Source organism: Tursiops truncatus, chromosome 1 (genome assembly GCF_011762595.2).
Source record: "Tursiops truncatus isolate mTurTru1 chromosome 1, mTurTru1.mat.Y, whole genome shotgun sequence".
NCBI classification, from domain to species: Eukaryota; Metazoa; Chordata; class Mammalia; order Artiodactyla; family Delphinidae; genus Tursiops; species Tursiops truncatus.
This window is the reverse complement of record NC_047034.1, coordinates 128,179,249-128,205,740: the sequence shown is the minus strand read 5'-3', so window position 1 is coordinate 128,205,740 and position 26,492 is coordinate 128,179,249. Positions and strand designations below refer to the sequence as shown.

The 26,492-nt window shown below is 43.1% G+C and overlaps 1 pseudogene; it reads left to right on the top strand.

Moving 5' to 3' along the window:
* The first annotated feature begins 4,845 nt into the window (after positions 1 to 4,845).
* LOC101331592 (large ribosomal subunit protein uL24-like) lies at positions 4,846 to 5,303 on the top strand (annotated as a pseudogene).
* The last annotated feature ends 21,189 nt before the right edge of the window (positions 5,304 to 26,492 follow it).

Sequence of the window (26,492 nt, the reverse complement as noted above, 5' to 3'; positions counted from 1 at the left end):
ATTTAACTTCTTTGAACCTCAATTTCTTCATCTTAAGAACAGTGCCCTCTTTACAAAGTTGTTGTGAGGATTAAACGGAATAAGATAGGTAGAGTATTTAACACAGTGTGTAACACTCAGTAAGTGTTTGTTGCAATGATTCTTTTTGACATTCATCTTGTACACATTTTAATCTCCTCCCTCCATTCTCCCACCAAGATATTTCCAAAAGCTTGAAGATATTCAGACAGGTTTTCTATAGCATTCCCCTGATCAACCTGTTTGGTAACTGAACTGGTAGGTTGCAGAGTTACGCTTCATGTTAATCAACTTTTAAAGCTCTTCTAGGGACTTCCTGGTGGTCCAGTGGTTAAGAATCTGCCTTCCAGTGAAGAGGATGTGGGTTCAATCCTTGCTCGGGGAACTATGATCCCACATGCCGTGGGCAACTAAGCCCACATGCCACACTAGAGAAGCCCGCACACGACAACAAAGATCCTGCGTGCTACAACTAAGACCCAATGCAGCCAAATAGATAAATAAATAAGTAACTAAATAAATATTTTTTAAAAAAGATGGACCAGTGCTCCCTTCTAATAAATAAATATATAAATAAAGATCTTCTAAAATTCTAAAAATACAAGCAAAATAATTATTGAAATGTTTAATTAATATATGTTATGGCTAGATTATTAATCTTGGATTCATTTTATGAGTGAATCCACCCTAGACTTGTGTGTTATATATGCTGTATGTACAGTTATAAGAGTACCCTGGAGACCCTTGGAAAGATTGGGATCATTTCATAGGCTGTGAAGTACAGCTTGAGTATTCAAAATAATTATGAAGGTATATATTTGTTCCTTGTTTTTTGGGGTTTTTTTTGCGGTACGCCGGCCTCTCACTGTTGTGGCCTCTCCCGTTGCGGAGCACAGGCTCCAGACGCGCAGGCCCAGTGGCCATGGCTCATGGGCCCAGCCGCTCCGCGGCATGTGGGATCTTCCCGGACCGGGGCACAGACCCGTGTCCCCTGCATCGGCAGGCGGACTCTCAACCACTGCGCCACCAGGGAAGCCCTATATATTTGCTTTTAATCACTACTTTTTCCTTTGACTTATTTGGTGCTGAGCATATTGCTCAGGAATACAACCTCCAATAATAATGCTGTTTCTATGAGAAAATGGTCTGCCCCACAATGGTCAGCTGAGGTGTGGAATCTAGGACTCACTGTGATGAAAGCCAGATACTGCTCGCCAAATCACAACTCTCCTTAGGTGTGGTAGTGGAAGCAATCTCAACTCTTAAAGGTATGATTTCCACAAAACAAACAATTCAAAAGCTCATGCCTTACAGCAACTAAGAATCAAGGCCTGACTTTTTTTGTTGTTTTTTCAAATTGCTGTGTCAGACTTTCTAAAAAGTATCTGTGTGAGCATAACATGAAACCTTGCAAGTCAAACACATTTGGATCTTATTCTCCATTGTGCATTTTTTTAAAATTTGGAGCACATTACCTGTCTTTTTCAATTCTCAGGATTTATTTTCCAAAATGGAGATAATAATTACCAAAAGGATTGTTCCAAAGATTAGATGATGAGTATAAAGTTCAGGGTCTGGTGCATGATACGTGGTAGGTGCTCAATAAATGTTGGTTCCCTTCCTTCCTTTTTTTTATTGTCAGTGGTGATCCATTAAAAAATACGAAGGAAGTGAGACAAAACTAATTTTTTTAATTCGGCTCTGGTTTGAGCTGGCTCCTTTAAAAGATACAAAGAGAAAGTTTTCAATTTGTTTCCTTTTTTTAACTTTTTTTTTTTTTTTTTTTTTTTTTGCGGTACGCGGGCCTCTCACTGTTGTGGCCTCTCCCGTTGTGGAGCACAGGCTCCGGACGCGCAGGCTCAGCGGCCATGGCTCACGGGCCCAGCCGCTCGGCGGCATGTGGGATCTTCCCGGACCGGGGCACGAACCGTGTCCCCTGCATCGGCAGGCGGACTCTTAACCACTGCGCCACCAGGGAAGCCCTTTTTTCCTTTTTTTAATGGAAACCCCATGGCGGAGTTTTTAGCTGTGGAAGATGAGGCCCCTGCTGAGGAGCTTTAAAAAAGTATTGGTACCTTCATTCTACCCATAGAGACAACGATCTGATTGGACTAGGGGGTGGCCTAGGCATTAGGATTTTTTTACAGTATAGTTTACATACAACACATTGCACACACACTAGGTGTACAGTTCAATGAGTTTTGACCATTGTTCACCCTCTTCTAACCACCACCCTAATTAAGATAGAGATCTTTTACATTACCCAGAAATGTCCCTTTCCTGTCAGTCTGTCCCACCCCCACCCTAAGTGACACATGTTCTGATTTCTATCACCATAAATTTGTTTTGACTGTTTTTTAATTCCACACAAAATTTATAAATGGAATCAAATGGTATGTACTCATTTGTGTCTTGCTCAATATACTTTTGAGATTCATCACTGTTAATATGGATATCAATAATTTCTTCTTATTATTCTTATTCTTCTTATTAGTATGCTTTTAAATACAAAAAATTCACAATTTGTTTATCTCCTGTTGGAGAACACTTAGTTTGTTTCCGGGTTTCATTATTATGAATAAAGGTGCTATGAACGTTCCTATATGATTTTTGTGTACATATATTTTCATTTCTCTTGGGTAGATGCTTGGAAGTGGAATTCCTGGTCATAATGTGGGTATATTCTTTACAATAAACTGCCAGACAGTTCACCAAAGTGGTTGTACTATCTTATCCCCCGCTAGCAATGTACACAAGTTCTAGGAGCTCCACGTCGCTGTTAACACTTGACATTTGTCACTCCTTTAAAATGCAGCCATTCTAGTGGGGAAGAAATTGTATCTCACGGTTTTAATTTGCATTTCTCTGATGAATAACGAGGTATTCACACAAATTTACATGGTATTTTCCCGAACACTGGTAAAAAACGTTTTATGTGTGTACTAGTGATTCATATAACTTCTGAAACGTCTGTTTTGAAATCAAGGGTTTTCTCCATTTTTCAAAACTGGGTTTTCTTTTTATTATTGATTTGGAGGAGTTCTTTAGTTGACTCCTGTTTGGGCTACGCTGTACCTGCTTTTATTATTCTTATACAGTCAGTAAGAGTTTTTAACTTGTAATAGCCCCATGTTAGTACTGCTATGGAGAATGAGGGGAGAAAGAATATTATTGGCGTGCAGGGGTGCAGAGAGGCAGAGAGGAGAGCAATCTCAGGAGGCTTGAGAGTGTACAGGGTGGTCAAGAGGAATCAAGCTGGTAGCAGGCTGGCTGAGTGAGCCATGGAAGGAGACTTGCAGCCACCCTCTCAGGAGGAGCCCCCTGAAATCTTGGGTAGGTCCTGGACTTCCACACAGCCCCGAGAACAAGGACCCAGATTAAATATATATGTGTGTGTATATATATATATATATATATATATATATATACACACACATATAGTTATCTGTGTATATATATATACACATATATAGTTATCTGTGTATATATATATATACACATATATAACTATCTGTGTATATATGTATCTGTGTATATATGTATGTAGCTGTGTGTATATATATATATATGTATATACACATATACATATTATATATGTGTGTGTGTATATATATATATCGCCAGAAGACTGGTGTACTTGGATGCTTTTGTGTCAAAGACACGATTCAGGCCCTTTTTAAAAGTTTTTAAAAAAATTTTTATTGAAGTATAGTTGATTTACAATGTTGTGTTAATTTCTGCTGTACAGCAAAGTGATTCAGTTATACATATAGATACATTATTTTTCATATTCTTTTCCATTATGGTTTATCACAGGACACTGAATATAGTTCCCTGTGCTATACAGTAGGACCTCGTTGTTTATCAGGGCCTTTTATAAGTGATCTAGAAAACTAATATGTGACCCAACTTCTTCCTCTCTGTGAACTCCCGGAGGGTGGCAACAAATTCTTTTAGAGTTTCTTAGAATAGAAAAAATCCAACTTGTGATGCCACAGAATATTGGCTCCTCTGTCATGTTCTCGGTTCTCCTCTCAGCAGTTGTTTGCTTAGGTTACAGGTACAATTAGCAAGCTAAGGCTTTAATGTATGGGTAGAGGCTTATTATTATTACCGGCTTTAATGTGACTGTGGCTTAAGTCTTATTATTTTTGGACTTCAGTCATTACTGTCATTATTAGATCTGCTGATCATCAGTCATTTCAGAGACAAAACCAATAAAACACCAGGAACTGGAATACAAAGGGCAGTATAATCAACTCTGTTATTCAGGGATTCATTAATTCAAGTCCCCAATTTAGAATTTATTAGAGTTTCCCCATTGGATATGCATTCGAGTTTAACTCTGTTTTGTCAGTAGCAAAAGACATTGCAAAGCCAAATGATAAACAAGATTGCAAGAGAAATGTTCACTCAAAGAAAACAGTAGGATGAGAACATTGGGAACTCATTAGAGGTGTCCATGTACTTAAACAATTAGAAGCATGCATGTATTACACTAAGATATCACAATGTATTTTGCTGATTTATTTCTCTCTCTGTGTCCCTCATTAGACAGGGCTTGGTTGAGGGCAGGAACAATGATCCTGCACAGAGTAGGTACTTAGCATGTGTTAGGTAAATGAGCAGGTCCTTCCGTGCGGCCTGGAGGGCTCAGGTGTTAGTCAGACTCATGGGTCCTTACACGTGTGTGTGTGTGTGTGTGTGTGTGTGTGTGTGTAAAACTGTCAGTAGGGTCCACTAAGCTGGAGTTGGGAGTGCAAGAGGCTTGTCGGAGACAGTGTCTGTATAAGATAAAAGAGGGGTTCTTCCCTTTTGCGACCATCGCTGAAGCGCTAGCGGCCGAAATGAAGTTCAATCCCTTTGTGACTTCTGACCGAAGCAAGAACCAGAAAAGGCATTTCAACGCGCCTTCCCACATTCGCAGGAAGATTATGTCTTCCCCTCTTTCTAAAGAGCTGAGACAGAAGTACAATGTCCGATCCATGCCCGTCTGAAAGGATGATGAAGTTCAGGTGGTAGGAGGGCACTACAAAGGGCAGCAAATTGGCAAAGTAGTCCAGGTTTACAGGAAGAAATATGTCATCTACACTGAACGAGTGCAGCGGAAGAAGGCTAATGGCACGACTGTCCACGTGGGCATTCACCCCAGCAAGGTGGTTATCACCAGACTAAAGCTGGATAAAGACCGCAAAAAGATCCTCAAACGTAAAGCCAAATCTCGCCAAGTAGGAAAGGAAAAGGGCAAATATAAGGAAGAAACAATTGAGAAGATGCAGGAATGAAGTAATCTTGCATACAACTTTCATTAAAAACTGTTAAAATGGAAAAGATAGAAGATAAAAGAGGGGAAGAAGCAGGACTATGTAGGAAAAGCCTGAGACCATGATCTGAGAGAGTCTTGGATGACCCACTGGGAAGCTCTGGAACAAGATTGCCCATCAGAACAGGTCCACATTGGGCAAAACCCACCAGGCCCTAGTATCCTGCCATGCTTAGCTGTTGGCTAGGGGTTGCTGAAAAGGAGCATGACCTCGGCTCCTAAGCTGATCCTGAGGCAGCTGCTGAAGATGCTGATCTCTGGAGGCTGTCAGCCAGCAGGGCTCCGTGCAGCCAAGCAGCCACTTCGTTCCTGGAGGGAGGTCTCCCCATCTCTCCTCTGACCTCTCTCTCATCCTCTCCTCTGTGTATTGGGAGACAGAGAACTCCATTTCGCCAGGGCGCCCGGTGTCCCCAGTATTGGGCTGATATTATAAGTCAGTTAGCCAAGAGGAAGGGGCTGTGAATTGCCACTGTGGTCCAGCACCAGTAGGAAGTACCAAACCCCAGCCAGGGCAGGGACAGGTTTGGATGGCACTGGCTGGCCCCCGCAACCCCCGGGCTAGCTGACCTGGTTCGCCCTGGTCGTTTCAGTAACCTCACAGGGCCAAGACCACGCATCTTACACAATTGAATTTTATGGCCCCACCTAGGATGCTATGAGGGGATTTTATTGAATCTTTATTTTCAATCATAAAAGTCAAATGTGGTCTTTGTAGACAATTTAGACAATGCAACCTATTCTAGGAAATAGAGTAAAAATCTGTCATGATATCACCTCCCAAAGACAATTATTAGCAATTTTGTGTTTTCTCTTCCAGTTACATACATAACAAAATATCCCCCCTCGCCCCATTTATCAAATGTCATGTACATTTCTCAAAGACAGACAATTCTTGTTCGTTCTTTAGCATAGCCTGAGACTGAACTGAGAAGTTCCCAGGCTAAAGTCAGATGACGGAGTGGCTTAGAGGAAGGAGGGTGGGCTGGGCAAGGTGGAGCTGTCACTTCCAAAGCTGTATTTTGCTTTGGGCACTCTTTGAGGGTAGAACTGAGGATCCTGGGACCTCATCATGAAAGGACTTCTTTCCTCTCTTTGTGTTGGGGTCAGGTTGGGCTTGTGGATGTTTACGGGTCTGGAAAAAAACACGGGGCTAAGGCAAACTCACGCTTTGGGTCCATGTGGGTGTATGACTGCCACCCATGCCACCATGCAGAATGGCAGACCAACTCATCTAGCTAACCTTTACTAAGTGCCTATGTGTGATAGAATATTCTTCTTGCCCTGAAGGAGTATAAAGTATAGTGAGGGAGATGGGAAAACTGACCTTTAAAATACATTCTGGGACTTACCTCGTGGTGCAGTGGTTAAGAATCCACCTGCCAATGCAGGGGACACGGGTTCCAGCCCTGGTCCGGGAAGATCCCACATGCTGCGGAGCAACTAAGCCCGTGCATCACAACTACTGAGCCCGCATGCCTAGAGCCCGTGCTCCACAACAAGAGAAGCCATCGCAATGAGAAGCCCATGCACCACAACGAACAGTAGCACCTGCTCACCTGAATGAAGACCCAACGCAGCCATAAATAAATAAATAAGCTTATTTAAAAAATAAGTAAATAAAATAAAATACATTCTGATATCTACTAAGTAGCAAGAGGTACATAATACAATGAGAGAATAAAGGAGGGAGTGTTTATCTGCAACATATGTGTCGGGTCTCCATGACTGCGTTGGCTGTCTAGAGAAAGGGGCAGTCAAGGGTGAGACAACACCATGTGTAAAACACAAGGGTGAGAGGTATGCTTGGGGAAGAGACGGATGCTTAGTGAGACTGAAAACTGGGCACGAAAGGGATGGGGCTTTGCATGATTAATGTCACTGAATTAAAAAAATAATGACTGAATCCTTATTAGGTGTTGGGCTAGGGATACAAATTAAATAAGATGGAATTTTAAGTCACAGTGTTATTGAGAATGAACCAGGAAACATTGATTGAGACCTAGCAGATTCAAGAATTCCAGGAGTTCTACTATGGCAGTTCTCAAAGTCTAACTCAAGCCAGATATACTTTTAGTAATACCAAATTCTTGGTCTTCCCGTCCAGGAGAAGTTACATCTGAAATATAAAAATTAACCAAATAATTTAGTTTATAATACCTTTTAAACAAACTCTTTCTAGAATGTGCAGTTTTAAAACATATCTAATGCACATATATTGTTATGGGCTGAATTGTGTCCCCACAGATTTATACATTTGGGGGAAGTTCTAACCCCAATACCCCAAAATGAGACTAGAATTGGAAATAAGGCCTTTAAAGAGGTGATTAGTTAAAATAGGCTGTTAGAGTGGGCCTTAATCCAATCTGACTTTGTGTCCTTTTTTAAATTTTTTATTTATTTTATTTTTGGCTGCGTTGGGTCTTCGTTGCTCTACGCGGGCTTTCTCTAGTTGCGGTGAGCGGGGGCTACTCTTCTTTATGGTGCGCAGGCTTCTCATTGTGGTGGCTTCTCTTGTTGCGGAGCACAGGCTCTAGGCACAGGCTTCAGTAGTTGTGGAACACAGGCTCGGTAGTTGTGGCCCATGGGCTCAGTAGTTGTAGCTCGTGGGCTCTAGAGCGCAGGCTCAGTAGTTGTGGCGTGCAGGCTTAGTTGCTCCGCAGCGTGTGGGATCTTCCCAGAGCAGGGTTCGAACCCGTGTTCCCTGCATTGGCAGGTGGATTCTTAACCCGTGTGCCACCAGGGAACTCCCCTGTGTCCTTTTAATAAGAGGAAATTTAGATGCATAAAGAAACAACAGGGACATGAATACACAGAGGAAAGACCATGTGGGATTACAGCTAGAAGGCAGTCATCTGCAGGCCAATGAGAGAGGCCTCAGGAGAAACCAACCCTGCTGACACCTTGATCTTGGACTTCCAGCCTCCAGAACTATGAGAAAATAAGTCTCTGTTAAGTCACTCAGTGTATGGCATTCTGTTCTGACAGCCCTCGAAAACTGATATACATATGATCTGGCCAGATGTGTACATGCATTTTAACACATACTTTTGTTGTTTTTGTGTTTAAAAGTCTATACTTCATCCTGTAGAAATCAGGAACCATGTAGAGTTTTTGAGCAGAGTAGTGACAAGATCAGATCTCTGTTCTAAAAAGAAAATTCTGATGTCAACCAGGAGGCCAGACTGGAAAGAACCTAGAAATCTAATGAGAGGAGTTGACCTCAAGCGGAGGCTCATCCTCTGTCTAAAGTTTCAGAAATATCTGGAGAGTAATGCAGGGGTGCATTAGTGAGCTCATGATGGGAAATGTATTTTGCACAGTTATACCCATAGGCCTGAATTTAAACTTTTATCATCGGCTAGACTAGCCTGGGTGGCAAAGCATTCTGGGGGAAGTTGTCTTCGCTTGTCTGTGAGATCCCTGAGTGTTGGACACCAGTCTCTTATAGAAAACTCATGCATTTCTTTTTCAAATGTTTGCTCTTCTTTATTTGGTGACTTGTCAACTCAGATATCTGCTTGTTGTGCAGGAAAACTTACTTGCTTAGTGGGTAAAGAGATTTTACAAATCCAGCATGGAGGCAAAAGAATAATTTTGGACTTGAAATCAAGACCCCAGGGACACATACAGTGGAATGCTATTCAGACTTAAAAAGAAGGCAATCCTGCCTTATGCGACAACACAGATGAACCATGAGGAACTTATGCTAAGTGAAATAAGTCACTTGCAGAAAGACAAATACTATATGATTCTACTTATATGGGGGTATCTAAAATAGTCAAATTCATAGAATCGAAGAATGGAATGGTGGTTGCCAGGGGCTGGAAAGAGAGGGAAATGGGGAATTTAATCAACAGGTATTAAATTTATTTAAGCAAGATGAATAAGTTCTAAAAAATAAGTGCTATACAACCCCATGCCTACAGTCAGCAATAGTGTATTGTACACTCAGATCTCAGGTTAAATGTTCTTACCACAACAAAATTAAAAATTTTTAAGAAAATAGGGTTCAAACTCTGACTTGTTTAAAAGGCTGCTGAGGGGGACTTCCCTGGTCGTCCAGTGGTTGAGACTCTGCACTTCTAATGCAGGGGGCGTGGGTTCGATCCCTGGTTGGGGAACTAAGATTCCACATGCTGCGTAGTATGGCCAAAATAAATAAATTAAATAAAAATAAAAAGCTGCTGATTTGCTTAGGGCTAAGGGCTTTCTCCTCCTCTGTGCCTTGATTTGCCCATCTGTAAAATGGAGAGATGAAGAAAACGAACAGTTTTTCAGCCCTCTTATGTCTGAGACACTATATGCACGTTATCCTATTCAGTACTCAGAATAAGTCTGTTAAATATTACTCCACATGTTTGGCAGATGAGAAAACCTTAGTTTGTCCAAGGAAGCAGGGTTTATACTCGGGTCTAAAGTTTCATGGCCCATGCTTTCTAAGGTTCCTTCCAAGGCCAAAATGCTGTAATTCATGTGTGTCTGAAACGTTTTGGTTGAATAAACACTCATGACTAATCAAGCTGCAACAGTAAAGACAATAGATTCTCCAGTGATTACTAAGTGGCTATGGAAGAACCACTCACCCTGCAGGGGAACACAATTTCTCACTGGAAGAGAACATAACAGATAAAAGGTGGCCAACAATCAATTTTTGAGCAGCAGATGGCATTTTCTTGGGTTGAAATTGTAGGAGCCTGGAATTTGGCAAATGCTCTAGGCATTATGAAGAATAAATGCTCTAATTTCCAATGGCTTTAGGAGTGGAACAGGCATGTTAGATCTAGGTAAAGGGGCATCTTTTGAAGTTGCTGCTAAAAGGATCTCCTCCTCCACTGACATGAAGCAAAGGAGAATAATCCAGGTCTCCCGATTCCAAAGCTAGTGTTCTTTCATTGTCCTCAAGTAGCTTTATGCTCTGGTTGAGAAAACATGTACAACACATATCTGTTCAATTCTTCATTCACTGACTCAAAAGCACTTATTGGACAATTTCAATGTGTCAGCACAGAGTTGTATACAGAGATATAAAAGCAGAGTCTCTGTTACACTTGATTTTGTCCCTCCCAAATTCGCATGTTGAAGCTCTAACCCCAGCACGTTAGAATGTAACACAGTTTGGACATAGGATCTTTTTTTTTTTTACTTGTTGATTTACAATGTTGTGTTAGTTTCAGGTGTACAGCAAAGTGAATCAGTTATACATATACCTATATCCACTCTTTTTTAGATTCTTTTCCCATAGAGGTCATTACAAAGTACTGAGTGGAGTTCCCTGTGCTGTACAGTAGGTCCTTATTAGTTATCCATTTTATGTATAGTAGTGTGTACATGTCAATCCCAATCTCCCAATTTATCCCTCCTCCCCCACCCGCGACGTAGGGTCTTTAAGGAAGTGATCCTGTTAAAATGGGACCCTTGGGGACACCTATGACTGTCGTCCTAGGAAGAAGAGATTAGGACACAGACACAACAGACAGAGAGATGACCACATGAAGACACAAGAAGATGGCCAACTGCAAGCCAGGAAGAGAGGCCTCTGAAGAAACCAACCCTGGGACTTCCCTGGTGGAGCAGTGGTTAAGACTCGTGCTCCCAGTGCAAGGGGCCCAGATTCGATCCCTGGTCAGGGAACTAGATCCCACATGCATGCCACAACTAAGAGTCCGCATGTCACAACTAAGGATCCCGCATGCTGCAACTAAGGAGCCCACGTGCTGCAACTAAGACCCTGCACAACCAAATAAATAAATTAAAAAAAAAAAGAAGAAGAAGAAGAAACCAACCCTGCTGACACCTTCATCTTGGCCTCCAGAATGGTGAGAAAATTAACTTCTGTTGTTTAAGCCACCCGGTGTGTGGTATTTTGTTACAGCCACACTAGCAGACTAATACAGTCTCCCTGCTTTGCAGAAGTTTCAGGGACAAAGCAGGCAGTAAGCCACAGAGGGGTGTCCAAGGAGGCACGGGCACACACAGGTGGGACTTCCTCCTCAGACTGCAGAGGGCAGGGGTCAGGAGACAATGCCCGGAGAAGCATCACTGCAGGCAAGTCCTCAAAGATGAATAGGAGGTAACCAGGAGTCAATGTGAGCAGAGGTAGAGGGAGTCTTTGGAGACAAGAAAGAACGTGGCACCTGCAGGGAATGGCAAGTCGTTCAAAACACAACGATGGGCCTTCCCTGGTGGTGCAGTGGTTGCGAATCCGCCTTCCAGTTCAGAGGACGTGGGTTCGAGCCCTGGTCCGGGAAGATCCCACATGCCGCGGAGCAATGAAGCCCATGCCCCACAACTACTGCACCTGTGCTCTAGCGCCCTTGAGCCACAACTACTGAAGCCCATGCGCCTAGAGGCTGTGTTCCGCAACAAGAGAAGCCACCGCGATGAGAAGCCCGTGTACCACATGAAGAGTAGCCCCGCGCACCGCAACTAGAGAAAGCCTGTGCACAGCAACGAAGACCCAACGCAGCCAAAAATAAATACATTTATTTAAAAAAATTGCAACAATGGGAGAAAATACGAGTGCGATTGTGTGGTTCTGACACAAGCACACTAGGAGTTCAGAGACAGGAAACATTATTAACGACAACAAGGATAACATCTTATATTTTTACAGCACTTTACAGTCTGTAAAACGCTTTCTCAGGCCTAATCTCTCAGTGGCAACAGGAGAATTGAACCATTTCATACATGTGACTAATGAGGGTTGAGAGGCTAAAGGGCTTGGCTGCAGCTTTACAGGAAGTTAGTGGCAGAGTCGAATCTAAAGCTCAGGGCTCTTTCTTCCCAAGTCCAAGTGGGATGCGGGGGTCAGAGGGCCCTTCGTCAAGCGCAGCTTATGCTTCCTTGTCTCTGACTTTGCCCTGCACGCAGGGCAGCCTGGGGACAGAGCAGCCCAGGTTTGGTGGGCCCCACCGGACAGGAAGGAGCTGGAGTAGAGCTCCACAGAATCCTAACACACCACCTCCTAGGGCGGAGACAAGAGCGCTGACCTCTGCTCATCCTCTCACTCACTCTGTCTCTAATGAAAGGGTGTTTTCGTTCAAATGGAGACAAGAGTAATGGTGCCCACACCGCCAGCGCTCCGGCCCTGCCTGCCTCTCAGGCAGGACGTTTTTAACTCCAGGGACCCCATCCAGGGATGGACATTGTGCAACATGGCAGGGGAATCCCCTTAGGGTTGATGTGCTAGAAAGGCGAAAGAGCAGTAAAAATGTGCTAGGTGTTTTACAAATGCAAGAGTCTTCTTATCTGTTTGGAATGGATTGTGTTTAGGACCCTGGAAAGGAGAGAAGGAAAGGTTCTGAGCAGTCATTTCTCCCTCACTCTTTGCCTGCATCCGTGTAGCAAAGGTGCAGGTTCTCCTACCCCCCATGACCCTTGGTTTAACTGTTTCCATAGTTCTGGCCTGAATATCGACTGCCAGTGCCTGGGTCTCTTTGGAAGAGGGCATTCTCCAGATGCCGGTGACCACTGTGCCTTCACCGGCCGCAGGCTGGGACTCCCAGGGAATTCATGCCTCCTGGGAACAGCTCTCCACCGTAGTGTGATGTGAGCTGGTGGATAAGCACCCCAGCTCCTTCCTCTCTTGTGCGGTAACTACATTGACTCCCAGAGATCTCCAATCGAGTGAAGCTCTGGTTGTCCATAGTGGTGACTTGCTTAATATCACAACAGTTACTGGTGTCTGTTCCTTTCCTATCTCACTTCCCCACTCCTCTACCAGTGTCTCCAAGAGTCACCTTCCAAACGGACCACTTGCACTCCGATCCTTGTCTCATGGTTTGCTTCTGGGGAAACCCAGCGAGGACCATGCTCCCTGTCCAATGAGTTTTTTGCTGCTTTGGACATTGTGAAAGAGGATGGCCTTCCTATGCCCTTACAAGCTAGGGAGACACAGACAAATCATTCATTCATTCATGCGTTCTTCACTCAGCAAGTACGTTTTTTTTTTTTTTAATTAATTAATTAATTTATTTTTGGCTGTGTTGTGTCTTCGTTCCTGTGCCTGGGCTTCCTCTAGTTGCGGCGAGTGGGGGCCACTCTTCACCGCAGTGCGCGGGCCTCTCACTGTCGCGGCCTCTCTTGTTGCGGAGCACAGGCTCCAGACACACAGGCTCAGTAGTTGTGGCTCATGGGCCCAGTTGCTCCGCAGCATGTGGCATCTTCCCAGACCAGGGCTTGAACCGTGTCCCCTGCATTGGCAGGCAGATGCTCAACCACTGCGCCACCAGGGAAGCCCAGCAAGTACTTATTAAGCATTGATCTCGTGCCAAGCACCATGTTGGGGGCCAGCTGGAAATCTTACCTCCTAGGGCTCTGAGGAATCATCCATCACCCACATCCTAGCTCACACACCCAGGCCAGCACTACCTGGATTGGAGGTGGGAGTGGTACCCGGAGAGGCTTCATGTGAAGGAGGTAGGGGCTCAAAAAGGGGAGGAGAAGACAGAGGTTCTGGGAATCTGTCGGGGCAGGGAGGAGGGGTTGGCAAATGACATGAGTAAACGAAGGCCAGTGGGTGGGAATGAAATTCACTTCTGCAACGGGCAAAGGCTCAGGGTGAGTACATACATGTGGGCTTGGTGAGCGCCTGATTCTTGGGGTCATTAACTCTCAGGGCTGAGAAGGGCCTCAGAGGTCACAGGCAGATCTCCCTCATTTGACTTCCCTGATAACTGAGGACCAAAGAAGAGAAAATGATTTCCTCGGCCCTTTATGCTCTGAGTGTTCTTCCTCTTGAGAGAAACAGGCTAGATCAATGTTTCTTCAACCCTTTTTCATTAAAGCCCAGGAACCGTTATAGACATTTTTCCTAATTGCCCCCTCCAATGAAATCTTAATACCACCGGTATTTGTGTATCTGTTATGTACTATATGTCTGTTCATACGCTATACGCATAAAAAGATTAAGATTTTTTTCAACCTCCAAGAACCAATATTTGCCCCCTTGGGGGCGATATTGCCCTTGTTTAGAATACGTGGGACAGAGAGACTAAATGTGGCCAGGTTTCCTAGGCCTTGAAATTCAGGCAAAGAAACTGGATTTGGTGCAGTAAGCAATAGGGAGCCATAGTAGGTTCTTGAGCAGGGGAGATGGAGTGAGGAAAGAAGTAAAGAGTCTACCATACGTAACAGTATCTATCAAACACTGTGTGCCAGCTTCTTTGCCAGCATTGTAGATATCATTAAGAAAAAGGCCAGGATTGACATATACACACTACTATACACAAAATAGATAACTAATAAGGACCTACTGTATAGCACAGGGAACTCTACTCAATACTCTGTAATGGCCTATATGGGGAAAAAAGAGTGGATATATGTACATGTATATGATATACATATACATGATATATGTACATGTATAATCGATTCACTTTGCTTTACACCTGAAACTAGCATAACATTGTATATCAATGATACCCCAATAAATTTTTTTTTAAAAAAGAAAAAGGCCAACTTGGCCTTCCTATGCTCTTACAAGCTAGGGAGAGACAGACAGTGTTAAATATACACACAATAATTATTTATTAGGGTTGTAATAAATGCTACTACCAACTTTCTTTTCGTTTTGTTTAACCAACATTTATATACTCCTTGTTATGTCCCAGAAGCTATGCTAGGCACTAAACGAATATTAGCTCATTTAATCCTGTGAGAGAGGTATAGTTATTATACCCATTTTACAGATGGGGAAACTGAGGTACAGAAAGTGCCTTACCTCAAGGCACATGGCTTGTAAAGGTGGAGCTGAGATTCAAACCCAGACAGTCTGACTCCAGAGTCAGTGTTCTAAATCACTATACTATGATCTGAAAAATATAGTATATACGTGTACACATGTGTAACTATAATTCAGGCTGAACGCAGTGCGAGGTGCCGGTATAGATTCGCAGACCTCTTGCCATAACTCTAATGGAGCCAAGGGCTGAAAGTTGGAGACTGGTGGACTAGAAGACTTTTAATGTCTGTTTGACTCTAAAGCTCATAATCCCAGTAGAAATTGAAAAACAGGGTGAGAGTCAAGGCTCTCTCAACTTCAGCTTGTGTAACCAGAACAAGCCAGCTAACGTCTGGCTCCCTTCTCAGCAATGAGCAAAAGAGGCACACACCTCTGCGTTACATGCAGAAGAAATGTAACACAGGGGCTATAACTAAGTCACATACATGAGTCTGCAGAAAAGGACATATGTGCCCTTGGACCTGAAACTGGTGAGGCAGTGAAACCAAAAACATGTGCTCATGCTTTACTATGCAGCCACCTCTGAACTTTTTTCTCCACCCTTTTGACTGTTTCCAGTGAATGAGATTTTTTAATGATAATTGTAGCTTACACAGGACTCATATACCTGCCGTGGTCTGTAATTTTTTCTTAAATTAAAAAAAAACTGTTTTCCCTAGTGGTCTTATCCTGCTGCTCTAGAACGGCATCCAAGATACCAGTTTGAAGGACAATGAGCTAAACCCAGGAGAAACCCCTCTCCAAGCCTATATTCTTGTTGCTGTCCTGTCTGTTTACTTACTGAACACCTACTACATGCCAGGCACTATGCTGGGGGATGGAAATACAGAGATCAACAAATCGTAGTCCTGCCCTTTGGGGGCTCACAGATGAGTAGGGGAGACAGATAAGAACAGAGATCATTGTAATGCAGGGGATGTATATATATCATCTATATATATCATGCTCCACGATGTTTTTATCCTATAGATTTTTGCATATGTCATTCCCAGGGCCGAGAATGTGTTTCCTTGGCATTTTGGCAGGCTGATTCCTGTGGGATAGAGCATAGAGCAGGAACCCCTAACCTAGTAGAGGGACATCAGATTAGGCTTCCTGGAGAAGGAGGAATGTGTAGGCTGGGACTTAAAGGACTAACATTCAGCTTGGATGTCAATGTCTCTGATTAGTCTTCCTGACCTCATTGGCTGAGTGAGGTATGCCTTTTTTGTACCGTTTAGCCTCTGGTTCAAACCCTTATTCCAGCAAATATATTTGTGACTGCTGAATAAATAGCACTTATCAATATCTTGTAATTGCCTATAGACTAGTTATCTTCTCCATAGGACTGTGATCTCTCTGAGAGAAAGGAACCTGTAGGATTTAGTTTTTATCTCCATCAATGAGGAGAGGTCTTGCTAAGATAAATACTCATTAAATGTTTGCAGATTCCAAGATGGATGGAGGAGTAGATGGATGGATGGATGAGTGGTGGGTAGATGGGAGCATGGAGGAATGAGTAAGTAACAGCGCCCACATGGAGGTAAGTGGACAAGTTGGATGGGAGGGTCAATGATATTTTGATAGAAGTGATGACTGAGTTAGGCCCTAAAGAATAATCTGGTGCAGTGCTTTTCAAACTGTAGTGCATTTATGAGTCATCTGGGGATCTTGTTACAATACAGTGATTCAGCAGGTCTGGGGAGAGGGGTACCACACTCTGCATTCCTGACAAGCCCCCGGTGGTACTTCTCCTTCTGGCCCTCAGACTGAACACTGAGCACCAAGTAAGAGTTTGGGGATAAGAAAGAAGACAGGAAGAAGGGAAGATGATCCAGACCGGTGCAAGTGTTGAGAGCTATGTTGGCTCTGCCCCGGTGCAAGCAGGGACCTCAGTGCGCATGCTCGGGGGGGAAGATAGGGGAGAGGGGATGGCATGGTACTGGTGGATGCACAGGACTGTCTGTGAGGGTATTGTTACCAAAAACTGGGTTCACCTCTTGGTGGGTGTTGAGCCAATAAACACAACCAAGCCAAAGATTGAGAGAAGGAAAGATTTGTTATTACTTGCAGCAAGTAAGGAGAACACTGTGGATCTTTCCTAAAGTGGTGTCTCCCAACAGCAAAACTGGAGAAGTTTTAAGCATATTCACGAAGGGGCTTGAGCAGAGGAGAATTCAGCATAGACCTGGGGCAAAAGTCGACAGATTCCACGCTTTAGTTGATTGAAGTCAGAAAGGTCAACATCACCATTCCGTCCTCCACCTGGGTGGGGGCCTTAGTTCCTGCAGAACTCAAAGATATATTATTATGTCTATCCCTTGAGGATCCAGGACCCTGCCCCAAGCCTGCACTATTGTTTCTTGACAGCTCCTCCCTTGTTCCTGCATTCCCTCTCTTCCCTTAAGATTATTAATTACTGAGATCTGTTCAAGGGCAAGCATGGTGGCCAGGCATAGATCACAAAATGGCTTAGGCCAAAATGGGTTCTCTTATGTCAAGAAAGCCATTCCTGGGACTTCCCTGGTGGTCCAGTGGGTGAGACTCCACGCTCCCAATGCAGGGGGCCTGGGTTCGATCCCGGGTCGGAGAATTAGTTCCTGCACGCATGCCACAACGAAGATCCCACGTGCAGCAACTAAGACCAAGCACAGCCAAAATAAATAAATAAATATTTTTAAAAAAAGAAAGAAAAGAAAGCCATTCCTGGTTCTCTTTTCCCAGGGACCCCCTAACCTATCTGTTTACAGTATGGGAAATTCATGCTTTCATGGAGACTCAAGAAGGCCAGAAGCAACGGACATAACACCCAAAGCTGAGATGAGGGAAAAGCAGGCTGAGAAGGGAACTAGTATTTCTTGAATATCTCTGTATCTCTATCTATATCCTGATCTAGATAGAGATATATCTAGATCTCGTATCATATATCCATACCTGCATCTATCAGTCAAACTAATTTTGTCCTCACAACAGCCCAGAGAAGATGCAGAAAATGGAGACTGTTTCCTTTCCTCCCTTCCTTCCTCTCTTTCCTTCTCTCCTTTATTCCTTCCTCCCTACCCCTCCTCCCTTCCTCCTTCTCTCCCTTCCTTCCTTTCTCCCTGACTCTTCTCTCTCTCTCTCTCCCCTCTTTGCTCTCTGTCTTGTTTATTGGTCTTTGTGCTTAAGTTGGTTAGCTCCCTACAGCATCCTTCTCTTATTGTGGCATAGGTTGCGCATTCAATTCCTGTTGAAAGTCACATAGAAAAACCTTTTGTATTGTCTCAATTTATTTTATTGATCACAGGGAAAGAGAAACATGAACCTTAAGTATTGAAAATAAATATTATAATATTTGAAAATATATTGGACTAGAAAAAGAAAGTGGAGATTCAGAAAGTTTAGGTTACTTGTTCCAGGTTTTACAACTAGTGAGAGAGTTGGTATTCCAGCAAGGGCTAAGTAGGGTGTGAAGACCCAAACAAGTAGACGGAGCTTCAGAGAAGAGCTCTCAGCCCAGTGGGGAATTGAAGTATAAATGAGAAATTTGCAGCCCTCATGCAGTGGTAGAGGCCAGGTCAGTAGACCAGGAGTCTGAAAGGCTGGGATCTGAGGGTGGGCAAGGGCAGGAGCCCAGGGCTCTTAGCAAATTCAGGGAGCAGCCCGATTCCAGATTCCCTGACTCCAGCAAAGCAAGGGCTGAAGTTAGAGGAACCGCTTCTGTCCAGATGGCTAGAGGATTCCATGGTGAAACTCACAGGAGAAGTAGCAACCATGGAGAGGGAGGAGGCCTGGTGAAGACAAGGGAGAGGGAGTGAGGAATATTTTATTAACTTGGTAAACAGAAGGATGGGAGAATCTAGAAGGGAAGGAAGAGCCTTATTTAACTTTCAACGATGTTCCTGTCTCTTGTCATAAAAAATCACAACCTTCTTGAGACATACATAGATTCTTTTCCAGCTGCACAATGCAATGGCTCTCTCCACCCACGCCCATTCATTAATGTTAAGTAGACACTACCCATCTAATCTCTGGCAACTTTCAACTAAGAAACGTCTAAAATATGTTTATTTAGGAATGAAATTCGTTCACTTCGTTTGTAATGAGCTCTGTTATTCCAACTCACTACGTTATGACTCGTTTAGTCCCTTTATCAGAAAAGCTGAAGGTATATGCAGAAATCAATATTTTATACAAAGCTCTGTACAAATTAGGAATAAGTAGGAACTTCCTAGGTAAACATAAAAATAAACAGCATTCGTCAAAAGTCAAAATGACAGTGTTTAGAGTGTGACCAAGACACATGAGCCCCCCCAAGTAGGATAGAGAACATGAGAAGTCAGTGATGAAGAGACCGGGACACCGGAAGAATCTCTACGTGGATAAAGAAATCACAAGAATAATGATGGGAACAGTGTTGGGGAGAGTCACAGAGAATCAGGAGCTAAGTCAGGGACCTGGGGTTGGTAGATGTCTGCAACCAGGAGGGCGTTGGGCAGTGTGGTCTGATGATACGAGATTCACTGCTGGGGCTTGTAGGGTTCCTGAAAGGTCCTTTAATTCCTTTCACTCAGAGGTTGAAAATAGGGACCTAGTGACAAATAATTAGGATAGTTATATTTATTTTATTTAATAGGCGTACAGTGCTTATTATGAATCAGGCATTGTTCTGAGTGCTTTTACAAATATGAAGCCATTGAGACCTATGGGACAGGTATTATTACTACCCCCATTTTACAGATGAGGAAACTTAGACATACAGAGAGCTTAGGTCACTGCTTGAACCTTAAGAAACATGTAAATCATTCAACTGAGACACGAAGACCCAAAGAGGTGAAAATATTTGTGCAAAGCCAAAGAGTAGCAGGAAAGAATTGGAATCCCGAGCCCGCCGTGGCTCATGGGCCCAGCCGCTCCGCGGCATGTGGGATCTTCCCGGACCGGGGCACGAACCCGTGTCCCCTGCATCGGCAGGCGGACTCTCAACCACTGCGCCACCAGGGAAGCCCCAGCTTACTGCTTTTTAAGTGTAGCATCTTGCCCATTGCTCACATGTTAAGATTTTAGAAACAGTTGGGTCATTTCTGTGATGTCCTCTGCTGTCCTTTGTGGCTCTCCCAGACTTTGCAAATACCATTGGTGCACTTATGCCATTGTCCTGCGAATACACCAGACTTCAAGCTGCTGGCGGGCAGCTACTACGTCTTTCTCATTTCCGTGTGGACAGCACTGAGTGTAGCACCCGGTTTATATGAAATGCTCTATAACATTTATTGAATAAGTGAATGGACTAAATTCCAGAAAATCCACCCTAATTCTTTCCTGACTACTGGTGCTTTGTTGCCTTGGATTTATCTTTCTGAGACTGTGGAAGCCTGGAGGTATTGGGATGTCACCTGCCTTACTTGCTGGCTCTCTGTGCCATCAGTATTTCATGATTGCAGGCTGTGTGTTTCTTGTTCTGGGCCTGGCCCTATGCCAGGAGGTATCTCATTGATGGCTGGTCAGCAGAGCAGTCTTGATCTTCTATCTTTCCAGGTGTTTTAGTTCTTAGGTCTTGTTTTATTCACAGAAGCACCAAGAGTTTCATATATTCTTCTTGATCTCTGTTTTTCAGACTAAATGCAGTGTCCTTGAGTGACTAAGTTGCGTATGTAATGTAAGAACTTAAAATAGAAATTTATTTTGAGTAAATTAACAATCTATCACGCATTTCTTTATTTTTTTTAAATACAGTATTTCAGTTTCATTTTATTATTTTTATTTTTTAAAATTTATTTATTTATTTATTTTTGGCTGCGTTGGATCTTCATTGCTGTGCGTGGGCTTTCTCTAGTTGCGGTGAGCAGGGGCTACTCATTTCATTGCTGTGCGCAGGCTTCTCATTGCTGTGGCTTCTCTTGTCGTGGAGCACGGGCTCTAGGCACGCGGGCTCTAGGCGCGCGGGCTTCAGTAGTTGTGGCATGCGGGCTCAGTAGTTGTGGCTCGTGGACTCTAGAGCACAGGTTCAGGAGTTGTGGCGCACAGGCTTAGTTGCTCCACGGCATGTGGGATCTTCCCAGACTAGGGCTCGAACCCGTGTCCCCTGCATTGGCAGGCAGATTCTTAACCACTGTGCCACCAGGGAAGCCCTGTCAGTACTTTTTTACTTTTTTTTTTTTGCTGTGCCACGCAGCATGCGGGATCATCTTCCCCGAGCCTGCGCCCTCTGCAGTGGAAGAGTGGGGTCTTAACCACTGGACTGGACCGCCAGGGGAGTCCATGCCAGGAAATTTTTCTGAAATCCTCAGTGATTTGAGGGACAGTGAACTCCGGGTAAGTTGTCAGGGTTGGGCCTGGGGCGACTGCCATAAAGCTAGCAGTGAGCTAGAGGGCGTTAGCCAACTTTGACAGCATCCAGTGTGAGATAAGAGTCTTGCTCTGTTTGGTGAGCAAGACAGATACATTCTCAGCCATCTGGAGTTCACAACTGGGTAGATTGTTTTCTGGCTTTTTTTTTTTTTTTTTTTTTGTGTTGTGGCCATGAGAATTAAATTGGGAGGCTGACAAGCAAGAGAGTGTAAAAACCAGGATATTGGGCTTCCCTGGTGGCACAGTGGTTGAGAGTCCGCCTGCCGATTCAGGGGACACGGGTTCGTGCCCCGGTCCGGGAAGATCCCACATGCCGCGGAGCGGCTGCGCCCGTGAGCCATGGCCGCTGAGCCTGCGCGTCCGGAGCCTGTGCTCCGCAACGGGAGAGGCCACAACAGTGAGAGGCCCACGTACTGCAAAAAAAAAACAAAAACAAAAACAAAAAGACCCAGGATAGTAAGAAACAGGAAGGAATAGTTGAAAGAACTAAGAAGAGACAACAGAGAAGAAGTAGAGATTAGATATATTCTGAGCAGCGCTTGAAGGGATAAACATGACCACCGTAAACAGACAACAGCCAGCATTTAAAAAAAAAAAAAAGAATGTCACCATAATTAGCAATGGACTGCCTCTAAAAATAGTGAGCCTCCCATTACTGGAGGTGTCCAAGCAGAGATTGTGATCACGTTTCAGTGACATCATAAGGAGAGGCAGTGTATCTGGGACAAACAGTATAGAATCTGGAGGTTGATGGCCTGGTCATAAAAATTTACTGGCAGTGTGACTTTGGAAATTTCCTTAGCCTGTTTCTACATCTGTAGGCTGGGAAAATGGAGCCCCTTCTTCCTAGGGATGTTGTGGGGATTATATCCAATGAAGAGCACATAGCGGATAATAAGCCCTCAGAAATGGTGTCCAGTAGTATTAGTAGTAAGTATAACAGTAGAGGTGCAAGTAGGTGGCCATTAAGTGCCTTCCAAGTGTACTGATTCTGTGTTTCCATGTTTACTATAGAATATGCTCCCAAGTGAAATTTTACAAAAATCATTTCTGAAGGTCCATGATTCCTATTCAAGTACCCTGGCTGGGAGAGAGTGGTAGAAAAGGTAAGGGGCAGGAGCCTCTTCTTGTGAGCTCTCAAGTCCCCCAAAAGCTGCTGATCCAGTTCATTTAGTGAGGTAACAGAGAGGAAGGTCTAGTTCTTTGGGAGGATGTACGTTTCCTTGCTGAACCAGTAGTTCTTTTGCCCTGACTTTCTTTTGCACTTTATCTAACAGTGGTCACTTGTAGCACTTCTCTAGGTCGTTTGCATTTTAGGGAGAAACACCTTCAAACTTGAAGGCAAAAAAGAGAAGAGAAAGAAAGAAAGAGAAAAGAAAAGAAGAGAAGATTTCTAATGGTGAAAATCAAGGCATGACCCAATGAACATGCTCCTGTTGTGAACAGCAAGGGCCCCAAGATCTTCCTGAATAAATAGGGCTCTCCCTGTAGGAAATGTGATCTGATTTTTCCTCTTCCTTTGCCATGGAAAAATTCCACTCCCACCACTAGCAACTGCTTTGGCAAAGAGCCAAGAGGCAATCGGGCTGCCTTTTTCTACTTTTCTCCTTCCCTAGAACACAGAGTTTGATGGGCCATTCCGGAGCTTGGACAGTCCTCAGTGCCCTCACTCAGCAGGCTGGTCAATTAAAAAAAAAGACTTATGCAGCCCAGCCAGAGGGTTTTAGCCTCTATTTTCCTTTCTTGTCCAAGTGAACTATTATAACAAGCTAACCAGGGAGACTTTAGAAGTCAAAGGGATCCTGCTTGTTAAACTGTTTTTTAGGTTTAAAGCACCAGTTGAGGACTTTAAAGTGTGTGTATGTGTGTGTGCTTGGAAATTTTAGGTTTTCATTTTGAAGTACAAAAGTAATGACAGCTTGAGGCAACAAATCAAACAATACCACTGTGTAAAAGAGTCAGCAATACCCCCTTCTGCTTAATCTGCCAGTCCCCTACCTCCCATCATAACAAATGTGAACATTTTGGTACATATCTTTTCACATCCTTATCTATGCATATCATATATATATAGATATATATATAGATATACACTGTACGTATGTGTATATATATATCATATATCTGTAGATATATATATAGATATACACTGTACGTATGTGTATATATATATCATATATCTGTAGATATATATATAGATATACACTGTACGTATGTATATATATATCATATATCTGTAGATATATATATAGATATACACTGTACGTATGTATATATATATATCATATATCTGTAGATATATATAGATATACACTGTACGTATGTATATATATATCATATATCTGTAGATATATATATAGATATACACTGTACGTATGTATATATATATCATATATCTGTAGATATATATATAGATATACACTGTACGTATGTATATATATATCATATATCTGTAGATATATATATAGATATACACTGTACGTATGTATATATATATCATATATCTGTAGATATATATATAGATATACACTGTACGTATGTATATATATATCATATATCTGTAGATATATATATAGATATACACTGTACGTATGTATATATATATCATATATCTGTAGATATATATATAGATATACACTGTACGTATGTATGTCTGTATGTGCATATATATTCACCTATTTAGAGATTTTTGTCACACTCTTTTAGAACGGGACTTATAAACTCAGAAAAATCACTTGCTTTTTTCACCTATATTTCATTCAAACCCCTCCAGGTAAGTACATATAGATTGAACATATTTTTATGCATAATATCCATAGTTTGGATATACCATATTTTATTTATATATTCCCCTAGAATAAAGGCCCAAGTGGTTTCTAGTGTTTTTGTCTTTTGCCACTTCAAATAACATTTTGCATAAAATATTCGTGTATCTATCTTCTTATGTATTCATACTTTTAGTTTAGTAGAAGAGATTTCGAATTTCTGGGTTCACCTGAAGATTTCAGATATTACCAGAGGGAAGGATTCAGTGTCTAGCAAAACACATAGTCCTTTGGCAACAGCTTTTTCCTCTTTGTTGGGAAAGAGGCCTGTCCCTTTCTCTTCCTTTGTTGGGAAAGAGGCCTGTCCCTCTTTGTTGGGAAAGAGGCCTGTCCCTTTCTCTTCCTTCCCCACACCATTATTCTCCTGCAGTAGAATGAGCAGGGATAATATATCCTTTGTAATTCAGCAAGGAATAAGAATTACCAGTTTGCTGGGCTATTAGAGGATACAAGAGAAACCCAAATTAAACAACTGCATATTCCTCTAGTAAGTCTTTTGTTCCGTTTTTCTTCATGAAAAGGCAGATAATAAGAAAGAGGAGGCAGGGAGAGATTGTGCATTGCTGGGCTTTAATAGGCAAATAGTTAGTGATGGCACCTGCAAAATCATTGCCTTATTCCTTGTTCAGGGTCTGAACATATCTTTCTTCTCTTTGCGGACCAGAGGAGAGTGGGAGTGAGAAGAATGAGATGAATCACAATAAAAGTCCTCTTTCATTATTATTTTTGAGTTTTCTCATCCCAGGCACATCAGAGCTCAAGGTTGGAAGGGGCCTTATGTCATCTGCTCTGCTCTTCCCAATGTATCTGGACTCATGTTGTTCCAGTTTCTACATTTCTTCTTAACACAGTTGTGTTTGATTATTTCTTTCTTCCTCCCTTGACGCTTCAAAAGTGCACTATTGAATGCTTCCTGTGGGCTAGACCCCAACCTATGCTTTGGGGACGAAGAGGAAAGACACTGACCCTGGCCTCAAAGAGCTCACAAATAAGGGGAAGAAAAATCAGCAGACTTAAAATTATAAGGGAATGGGTGCAAGTACGAAGGGAACACAGAGAAGTACCTAACACAGCAATAGCCAGGAGGATGGGCAGTGACAAGAGGCTGGCAAGATTAAGTTTATGGAATAGAAGTTTACCAGTGTAAACAGATAGGTTAGGGGGTCCCCAGAGAAAGAGAACCAGCAACGGCTTTCTTGACGTGAGAGAACCCATTTTGGCCTAAGACATTTTGTGATCTAAACCTGGCCATAAAGTTTGCTCTTTTTTAAAAAATAATTAATTAATTAATTAATTTGGTTGCAGTGGGTCTTAGTTGTGGTAGGCAGGATCCTTAGTTCTGGCTTGCAGGCTCCTTAGTTGTGGAATGCGAACTCTTATTTGCAGCATGCATGTGGGATCTAGTTCCCTGACCAGGGGTGGAACCCAGGTCCCCTACATTGCTAGCTCGGAGTTTTTTTTTAAATTTCCTTCCTTCCTTATTTATTTATTTACTTATGGCTGTGTTGGGTCCTTGTTACTGCGTGCAGGCTTTCTCTAGTTGCAGTGAGCGGGGGCTACTCCTCGTTGCAGTGTGCGGGCTTCTCATTGCAGTGGGCTCTCCCATTGCGGAGCACAGGCTCTAGGCACATGGGCTTCAGTAGTTGTGGCGCACGGGCTTTGTTGCTCCGTGGCATGTGGGATCTTCCTGGACCAGGGCTCCAACCCATGTCCCCTGCATTGGCAGATGGATTCCTAACCACTGCACCACCAGGGAAGACCCTCAGAGTCTTAACTACTGCACCACCAGGGGAGTCCCCATAATGCTTGCTCTTGAACAGGTCTCAGTAATCAAAGATCTTAAGGAAACAAAGAAATGTAGGAACAGAGAAAAGGAAAACAACAATGCAGTGATAAAGCAAGAGTCCTAGTTCCTCCTCTAGGGATGGATACACATAATAATATATCTTTGAATTCTGCAGGAACTAAGGCCCCCACCCAGGTGGAGCATGGTGACTTCAGGCTGAGTACAAGATTTCTGGAATGCCACCCTGTTACCTCACCACCAACCAATCAGAAGAAAGTCTGCACACAGTGGAAGATAACAAAGACTCTGAACCCCTCCTCAAATGATTTTCCCTTTAAAAACTTTCATGGTCAAGCAGAATATTTGGAGTTGGTTTTGTTTTTGTTTTAATTAATTAATTAATTTGGTTGCTCCATGTCTTAGTTGCAGCAGGCAGGCTCCTTAGTTATGGTTCACAGGCTCCTTAGTTGCGGCACGTGGGCTCCTTAG